This window comes from Cygnus atratus, chromosome 13, assembly GCF_013377495.2.
Source record: "Cygnus atratus isolate AKBS03 ecotype Queensland, Australia chromosome 13, CAtr_DNAZoo_HiC_assembly, whole genome shotgun sequence".
NCBI lineage: Eukaryota > Metazoa > Chordata > Aves > Anseriformes > Anatidae > Cygnus > Cygnus atratus.
Window position 1 is genome coordinate 6,784,103 of NC_066374.1, and position 9,591 is coordinate 6,793,693.

General features: G+C 40.2%; 1 protein-coding gene across 1 annotated transcript in view; it reads left to right on the forward strand.

Moving 5' to 3' along the window:
• Positions 1–2,916: 2,916 nt before the first annotated feature.
• Positions 2,917–9,591, forward strand: part of FAM199X (family with sequence similarity 199, X-linked) — a 65,698-nt gene continuing 59,023 nt past the window's right edge. The window contains exon 1 of the mRNA XM_050713427.1: positions 2,917–2,953. The gene's annotated coding sequence lies outside the window, so the exon portion shown is untranslated. The remainder of the gene's footprint in view (positions 2,954–9,591) is intronic.

Here is a 9,591-nt window from a genome sequence, read left to right on the forward strand (position 1 = left end):
TTGCTACTAAAGCCCAAATTCTGTGGCATGGATCAGTGTGGGCACGTTGAAAGGTGGACTTAGGTCTAGTCCTGTTCTTGACTGGCCACAGTGAAAGTTTTTATTTTCCTGCTCCTTGACTTTCCTTAAAAGCTCGGACTTCAAGCTTCCTGCCACCATCTCCAAAATTCTGAGTGAGCTGTGATCTTGTATCACAGACTTTCGCTCCATATCATTTTGCAGGAACCTCTGGGAAGGGCACATCTCTGTGCTGCACATGACCCTTCTGACGTTCGTGTGGTGGTCTGTTGTGACAAAATGTGATGTTGCAACCTCGAGTCCAACCACCCTTAGGGTGGGTGTTGCCACTTGGGAATCCAAGGCTGGTAACCAGGTCAGTGTGGCCGTGATCAACCTAAAGCCTCCAGGAGATGTGTTTGGTTTGCACTTGCTGGGTGTGAAAGTCTTCACTTATTCCTGGGTAATGCAGTACCACCAAACAGCGTTACATGAAGGACCTGGTGACACCATTCGGAAGTTCCAAGCAAGTGCAATTTCTCTGAAGCCAAGTTTGATAAGATGTCTCGGAGGGTCTTTTAACCCAAAATGAGGAGTAGCTGCTCCATGCAGCATGCTTGCCTCCACGCCAACAGACGCGCTGCTCTACAGTACATGTTGCTTTACTTCCAGGCACAAGCTCCCTGCTGCAGTATGGCAAAGAAATGTTTGTACAGCTTTAGCTAGGGGCTCTGTGAACGGGCTGCTGCCAGTAATTGTCCAGATGAGATCTCTGGTGTCTTTCATATGTTCCATTAATACAGCTTAGTGGTTTTCCTCCAGCACAGGTGGTGTTATGGCTGCATACCACTGATTTGGCCCGGTGCATTCAGTTCACAGGTAGCAATAGCCTTGTTTGCAGCTCCACCAAAGTCACAGGAGTTAACAGTGCACATGTCATTTCTTGATGCTGGCTTATATTTTTTTTCCAACCTTTTTCATATGGATTTCTCCTCTGGAGGCACAGATCAAAACTCAGGTGATACTGCCAATCTGCCATGACTAATTAATTTTTGGAGCATAGCAGAGGGAGCTGGGATGGAGCAGCATGTGCCTGGAGTGCTCCCTGTGCAGACCTCCCAGCCGGGCTCAGCGGCTTGGCTTCCTGCAGGCGCTCTGCGGGCGGCTGCCGTGTCGCAGGCACAGAGCCTCAGCTTTTATTTACTCTTCCCCTAGTGCTTCCCTTGCTGTGCTGATGCAACTGAGGCCATTGCATAATAGCCTGGTCCTTAAAATGAATTTCTCATGTCTTCTACCATGTGAAAGAAGTCGAGCCAGCGGTGCTGGCGGTGTGTGGAGCCAAAGCCGCTGGAACATCTGATTTCTTCACCTTGTATAAGCAGTTTGTCAGTCTTCCCTTTCAGTCTGATAATGAGAATTTTAGAAACATGCACACATAGCCTCTTTTGTGTTGACTGGGCAGATAAAACCAACAATTTTCCCAGACAGAACTGGTGTTTTTGCTATACTTTTGCATTTGTTTTTATTAACAGTCTGGGTCTGTAACCACAGCACTGCAGCAAAGAGTTTTTCTTTCTGGGAGTGACTTAAGCAAGAACAGACTTTATGCAATTTTCCAAGGAAATGTAAAATAACAAGAAGGATTTCAGTGCTAAGTGGCACTTTGGGCTTTCTTTCAAATCTCAGGAACAACTCAGTCAGGAACAAATCTACTAAAGCCAATGGAATTAGTTTGGTCTAAATAAGAGTATAATTGGGCTTTTTTGTTTCTGCGTTGCTTAAAAATAAGTCTCAGTAAATAACTTAGGGTCAAATCTTCTCCTGCTTACGCCAGCACTTTGTTGAAATGGGGGGAAATTGTCCCAAATTCACCCTGTCTGGCAGTTTGCAATGAAAAAATGGTTGAACAAATGCGTCTGTGTTTCCTAGGTAGACCCTCCAGAACTTGACTTGTAATTAATAGCTGTTTCTTACTAAAATACTTTTTATTGGCCTCTCTGATTTCCTTGATGTCACTGCAGACACTTCTTCCACTCAACTTTCACAAGGTGGGCGATTTCACAGGCTGACCACAGCTCGCTCTGCTCGTGTCCAGAGCTGCGTGGGTGTGAGTTGGCACCAGACGGGGTGCCACCACACATCACCTGTCATGTGGCATTGCTGATGTGCCACAGTGCCTATGGCATAGTGGCTTTTTAGTTAGAGCTCTCTGACGTCCACCTGACTCGGAGGGAAAGCAAGACAAGTTTGCATCTCCCTGCAAAGCACAGCGTAGGCATTTCCACAGTCATTCACACCATTGCCTTCCTTTATGTTTTCATTGATAGTGGACTCAAGATAGAAAGTTAGATTTTAACCTAAATTTAAAGTTCTCCAGAGTTTAACAAGTATATGAATCAGAGGTTATTTTCTGTGTAACTCAGATGTGATGCTCTGGTCCAGATCCAGATCTGAGTTTCCTCAAAGTTTGGGAATATTTGGATTTTTTTTTGTTCTTGTTCTTAACCCCCTGTCATTTTCTGGCTCCTACAAACAATGTTCACTTTGAAGCTAGGCTGTTAATACACAGCCCAGTAGCACAGTAGCTGTTACTGTCAACACGCAATCATAAATATTTCTACTAATAGCCCAAGCCTGACATTCTGACTTTAATTAATCTGATTATGTTTAATAATAAATTGTAGTAACCTATAAACATATTTTTAACTGGTGAAGCTGCTAATCAGTTTTGCAGATCAGTTTTGCAGCCATTCAATGAGATGATAGGGATTTACCTTGCTTGAATGCAATATTAATCCCTGGCTAAAAAGATGACTATATTTCTGGGATCATCAAACTAATCTGAATTTTTTTTCTTTCCTTTTTTTTTTCAGTGCACTGAAGTAAATCGTTACTGGTTCAGAATTCATTCATTCATGGGAAACGGTTCATCTACCACATGAAAAGTGGTGTTGAGGTAGGCCTTCTTTTATTTTGGTTTCCTGAGATCTTTGGCTTGGTTTATTAACAGCTGTATACTTAAAGCACATTAAGGATAGCTAAAGTGAGGAATGTGACCATTTATTATTGTAGCAGAAGGAGCAAAGTGTCTGTGTGTCTAAAGCTGCATTTCTGAAGTGCCAAATTTGTCTAGCTAGGAAGGGATGAAAATAAGAAGCTGGTTTTCCTTTTGGCTTCCCTGAGGAGTGGATGTGTTTTGGCTCCAAAGAAGGCAGGGAGTAGACAAACAGCTTTTGCCTTGCTTTTAGGTGACATGCCACTCTAACCCGATACCTTATTAAACTTGCCCATGGATATTTCTTGGGTCATAAAAGGGGGCTGCAAATTTGCTTCCCAGCATTGACTTTCAGTAGAAGCATGTCCAGCATCTTTTCTGCTCATTAGATGTTGCGAGACATGCAGGTCCCCGCAGGACTTGTGGACCTTCAGCTTTCACCCCTTCACCAATGGGAAATGATGGTCTTGCATACAGTGCCCTTACTGAGCTGTCCCCAGTGCAGCCGGCCTCTGAAAAATGATCTCAGTGTAAACATTCCTCAAAGTATTGAGGGAAAAAGTTGGTCTCTGGCACTGAAGTACTTTTTTCTTTTAGACATCTCAGTGTATGAGTGAAGAAAGTAATCTGATTAGCACATTTGCTAGAGAGTTGAACCTATGGGAAGGTGAAAATATTAATAAAAGAGTTGATTTATACTCAAACTGGCCTTTGAATTTGCAGTATACACTGTAAGAACATGCTTATATAACCTCCATTTCTATTCATAAAGGTTTATGTGGGTCTATATTGAATTATGCATTTAAAATTAATCCACTGAGGCAGCCCACTGAGATGCCACTTCTCATTTAGTAACTGCATTAAGGACTTTGTGCTTCATTTAGAAACTGTGAGAAGCTTGCTTTGTGCAGTGGAGAGGAATTGGCCTGCCAGATTCAAACTGGCTATTATAGGGGATTTAAAACAACCACCTCTCTGTCTCTTTCGGCATTACCAGTAAAACTCTGTTCTCGACTTGTGTGACCCGAATCATGTAGCTTGGCTGAACTTGACAAACCCAACTGACTTGTGTCAGATTCTTAGATGAGATTAATGAAGATTTTCTTCAGGGGTTGGGAACATCTGATTCTGCCCTTACAAGGGTGCAAGGACTCGGAATGAACAGATGTACAAATTAGGTTTTTATACCAGCAGCTGTAATTCAAGTTTATTAGATGTCTTGTTTGTGTGGTTTTCCAGCTTGCCAGATGTTGCAGAAGGGTCAAGAGCTCTTCTAGATGTTTGCACAGATTTAGTTCTAAGAAATCTGAGGCACTTAGCTCTTCTTCCCTGTCTTCTCCAAAGTACAATTCTACTTCTAAAATGACTGCAAAATGATACCGTGAGGCTCTGTTCTGTGTCTGAATTAAACTTCTTGAGCTTAAAAATGAAGCGTATCAGTTCTGCAGATTCACACTGTGATCTAAAATACAGACTGTGATCTCTACATGACCTGTTTTATTCATCAACAAAAGTGACTTGGGAATGACTGCCTTCACTGACTCTGGGCAAACTGGTTGTCTTCCTATTCTGCTATTGGTTGTTATTGTTTTTATTATTCAGATAGTGGTTTTTGACCTTATTTAAAAAAAAAAAGGCAAAACACCTAACAAGTCTTTTAGTTTATATTTTTCCTGCAAATTGTGCTCCTATTGCCAAAATATTCAGGTGTCTCCTGAGTATTTAAGAAGTTAAATTTGCAAATGCTGAAATTGAAGAAGTTTGCTCTCATATAGAGTTGCATACCTTCTCTTCTGTATTTCCTGCTGCATTTGTCCCCCCTCCCTTGTCCCTTGTGCCGTCCTCTCTGTTGCAGCTATTCCAGAGCCACATGGAAGCTCACCTCCTCTGCATGTTTGTGTGCATGTGCATGCTGGGTGACTTGTCTGGCAGCTTCACATTTGAAAGGGTGTGGTAAAAATCTCAATAAAATGGTTAAAGATCAGCCACCTGGTTCAAAACTTATCAGAGATGATGTGCAGGCAGTGTAATTTTGTAAGTGAAGCTTTCCTAGAAAATGGGTCTAAATCATTTATAAATGATTGGGTTGTAAGAAGAACATTCATTTATGCACTCTCTCTCCGTTTACAGTCAGCAAACAGAACAACTTGTTTGGTTTACTTCTTTGTTTTTGTGTGAGAGAATTAATGTGTGATTTACTAGAGGGAAGCTAAGTCGAAGAAAAGGATTTTTATGTAAGTACAGAAAGTGCTTAGTCCTCCGATCATTTTTCTCTGCTAAGGGATTAAATTGTGTAGTCTAGATCCAGCTGCTATAAAAATTGTGTCTCTTGCATGTATGACTGTGCTGGGTTTGATGAGAGTTTCACTGCTGCAGGGTGGCATGCAGCCAGTCCCAGAGAGGACTTGGACTGTTGGGGTAGATGCTTTAAATGAGATTTGGTACGTAGGGTAAATAGCACTTATATATAATGACCTTATTTTACAATAGTCTCGTCTTTACCAGGTCTGCAACAAAATTAAAGCTTGGATCCTCAGCATTATTTAGGTACCTCAGTAATTTAATGGAGACCTGGGTGTCTGAGTATTTGGGGATCTGAAGTTAAATTAGAAAACAATGAACATTTTGAGGAAAAAAAAATGTCAATGATTAAAATAGATCAGAAGGATTTTTTTTTAAAGTCTCACCATTTTAAGGACATGTCAGAGGTTTATTTGTGTTTAAATTAACAGTAAATAAGAACATAAAATTAAATGTTCAGTTTAATATGTGAAAAGCAACTGGTTGCATAACTGTTGAGTTATGAAACCTATATTTTTGTCCTGTGCATCCTGAACATCTGTGGCCTATATTTAATTGCAGTTTTCATCTTCAATTTGAAGAAACAATGTTTAGCCTGAAGACAAAAGTGATCTGTATAGTGAAATCAGCTAAAGAGTGTGGTTGAGTCTCACTTGCTAACAAAAAGGCATTTTTAATGTGTGTTCTAATTTAGAAACGGTATTCATTTGGTAGTTTAAATACAGCTAAGAATACTCTAGTGTTTGAGCAATCTGAAGAATGAGAGTATTAAAGACAGAGGGACTGTAACTTAAGAGGAACAGGTGCATAAGAACAGAAATGTGGGGCCATATTGTGCTATCAATTTTTAAGCAGAAATCCATGCTGATTCCAACAGGGAGTCATTCTGCTGAAATATTGATGAACGGATGATACGTATTGATGATACGGCCCATGGGCAGGAAATAATGAAAAAGGAAAAGTAAAGCAAGCCAGCAGAAGTAGAGAAAGCAATCCAAAATGCAGAACCAAGAGGTATGAGTGACTTCAGAGGTAACATTCCTGAAAAATCTGGAGAATGGTGTGGACAGAAGGTTATATGTAGGCTGGCAATGAGATATATCTCATCACCTTTCACACAGCAGTGCATACAGCCAGATAGCTTCAGCCCGTGTTTGCAACTACAATCTGCATTTTGCAGTTGGTCCATGTAATTGACTAGATGAGATTCCTCTTTCAGTCAACCTTAATTTTTCAAGACTTGTAATTCAGATCCAAATGCTAATCTGCATTTGTGACTCAGAAATCTCTAACTGGCAACTTTATTATAGAGGAAAAAGATGGAGCTTTAATATAGAAATAGGAAGGTGAGGTTTGAAGAGTATGTATTAGAGTCTCTTAAATGCTGGGAGTCAAAACCTCTGAGACAGTTGCAATGTTTGTTTCCACTTCACTGTAGCTGTTAAAACATATTCAAGGGCTCAATAGACTTCTTAGCCCATGTCTGAGTTAGAAATCAAGATGTCTGCAAATGTACCCTGATGAAAACAAGGCAAGTTACCCAGCTGTAGTTTGAAACCAAATTCTGTTGTTTGAAGTAAATCTTAGATGGGGTTCCCAGGTACAACCTTGATGAGGTATCTTGTGGTATAACTACAGCTTGCTCCAAGCACAATGTGATTTATTGCCACAGAGATAAGGAATTCTAAATCTCCAGTTTCTGCCAGCACATCTTAGGAAATATACAGGTGGTCTGTCTTTCTTAGGCTAGGCCATTCAATAATGCATGGTTGTTCTTCTCTGTGGCATTAAAGATCCTAATCAACTAGATATTCCAGTTCACTGACGATGGAACTATTTCCATCTACTATTAAAACATAGCTTCTACCCCACAGCTTCTACCACTTCTCTGCCAGAGATATTTTGAGTATTTTATTTTGAGAAGTCTCTAACACACTGCCATTCATTTCCTCATGTTGGAAGTGTGGATTAAAAAGAATACAAAGCAGGAACCACCAAAACATAAAACGTCAATAATACATATGTGCTTATGCACTTCCCTTGCTTAAAGAGAATGTTCTAAGATGCAAATTTAATAACTTTCTGAAATAGGGAGGACATTTAAAGAGCATCCATAGATTAGTCTGATGAAGTTTGTTCTGTAAATTGCTTGAAAAGAAAACAGACTCTTCCTAGGTATTGCATCAAATTGTTCCCAGCACTTCAGCTTAATACACTAAATGAAAATGCAGAGGAAGCAACACAATATTGGATGAACCTGTTTCAGAACATTGGCTCGGGCCACAAAGCAAGTAATTAACAAGCTGAATGAAGCATTTAAGCCCACGCCTTATCATTTATGTAACTAACCTTTGAGTTTTGGACGCACTGGTATGCTGCAGTGAAGCCTACACAGTGTTTCTTTTATGTGTGTGTATTGAGCAAATGGGAAATGCATACCCTGCCATTTGTTTTTCACATTTTCAGCACTTATCAGAGTTCTCTGCCTGAGTGATCTTATATTGCAAAAATGTACGCCTCTTGGTCCTTTTTTCTGTAGTGCAGTATGAATCTAGATGAGTTTCAGACTTGTTGTGTGTGGGGGATATATTCTACTTTTAAGGGTGCTCGTGAGCTTGTTTAAAGCACGATTGGTAGCACTAAAAAGGAATTAATCGAATGGCACTTTTCACCAGAGAAGCGAGCAACAAAAAGAATGATGGGATTGATTCTGCAGGCTCCTTGTTTATGGAGCCAGCCTTCACAAACAGCTTGAAAGCAAAGCAGGAATGCTGTAAGCCGATGTCATCTGATTGAGGGGTCTGAAAAGAAGGAGCTTCCATTCCTGTAACACATCTGTTTTTCCCATCCCGAGAAACGCTGGTCACATGAGGAGCACTGAGGCTGCTGCTGACAACATTAGCTTGCTATAGAGCAACTAATACTTAATAGTGGAGTGTAGCATCACCTCTACACTTGGGGAATGAGTCATTTTGCTTACTAATTCTCTTGCTTTCGTCTCTCCCTCCTGTTCTTTCCCCCATCGCTGTATAACCAGACTTATTTGGAACTCTTGTAAGACAAACACCATTTCTCCTTGGCGGGAGGGAAATAAAATAGCATACTTAACATGGTTATATAACACTGCTACTCATGCCTAAAATGAGGTCATTTTGATTAATATATTTATCTGGTGTGCAGCTGTAACAGGAGAAATAATTGTGATTAAAAGAGAACCATTTTATTTAGTCTCTTTGCAGTACAGCATTCAGCTTTGTAATTAATATCCCAACTTGATGGGAGCTATTTGTTAGTTAATGTGATAATTTGTGCCCATGGGCTATGTCCTAGCCCTCTAAACCTTGGAAAACCTTCACAGGGCTGAAACACAACTTCCTTTCTCTCTTCTTTTCTCTCTAAGAAATATGGTAAGAATTCCTCAGTAATTGTATTTATTAGAAGTAATGCAGTAAAGTACATAGAATCAGGGGAGAAAAAAGTTTGTGGAAGAAACAGACAAAGGTACTACAAGCTGTCAGGGAAATAGAGAAGTTAAGGTTAGTATGATAAAACTGATTAAAGTAAAAGGTGAGATTCTTTGAAGTTGAAGATGTTTCTGCATGATAAAGTAAAAGGACAAGGCAGGAGTGATAAAGCCAGTTACAGCGGGCTGGGAGAAAGAGCTGAGCAGCATGCTGCAAATGGCTCCAGTATAATCTATTGGGCTCATAGAACTGGTAGGCTTTGCTTTTGGAATACAAGTAGATGTATTTTTCTTTTGGGATGTTGAATTGCCGTTCTTCAAAGTTCTGACGCATCCGGTTCTATTTCGGTTTGATGACTCCTAACTAGACACGTTAGGCGGCTGCTGCTCAGAAAGCCAGCATTTAAAAACACTGTTTTTCTCTTCCACTCTTTCTGGCAAAAAGCTCGTTATTCAAGTGCTTTCTCTAACCTTTAGTTACCCTGGTTGCATAACTGGAAAGCAGCATCCCACCATGCACTTCTGTGACCCAGTTGTGCCTTTCCAGTAGTGAGTTTATGAGTTATGAAAGGTGTGTCTGCCAAACTGCTACAGAAACATTTACTCTACTGACCCTGATTTCCTAAATATTATATAGCCATCATTCACTAAGGAATGAAAAACAGTGTAAAGCATTGAAAAGAAAACTAATTCAGCAATGTTGAAAATCCTTGTGTATGTTCTTTAGCCTTGACAGAGCTCGGGCTTCTCATTGATAGAAATACTTGTAGAAACCACTTTTAAATCATTAATGCTTCAGTAATCTTTCAAAATGAATTTCAGATGGTACGTTCAG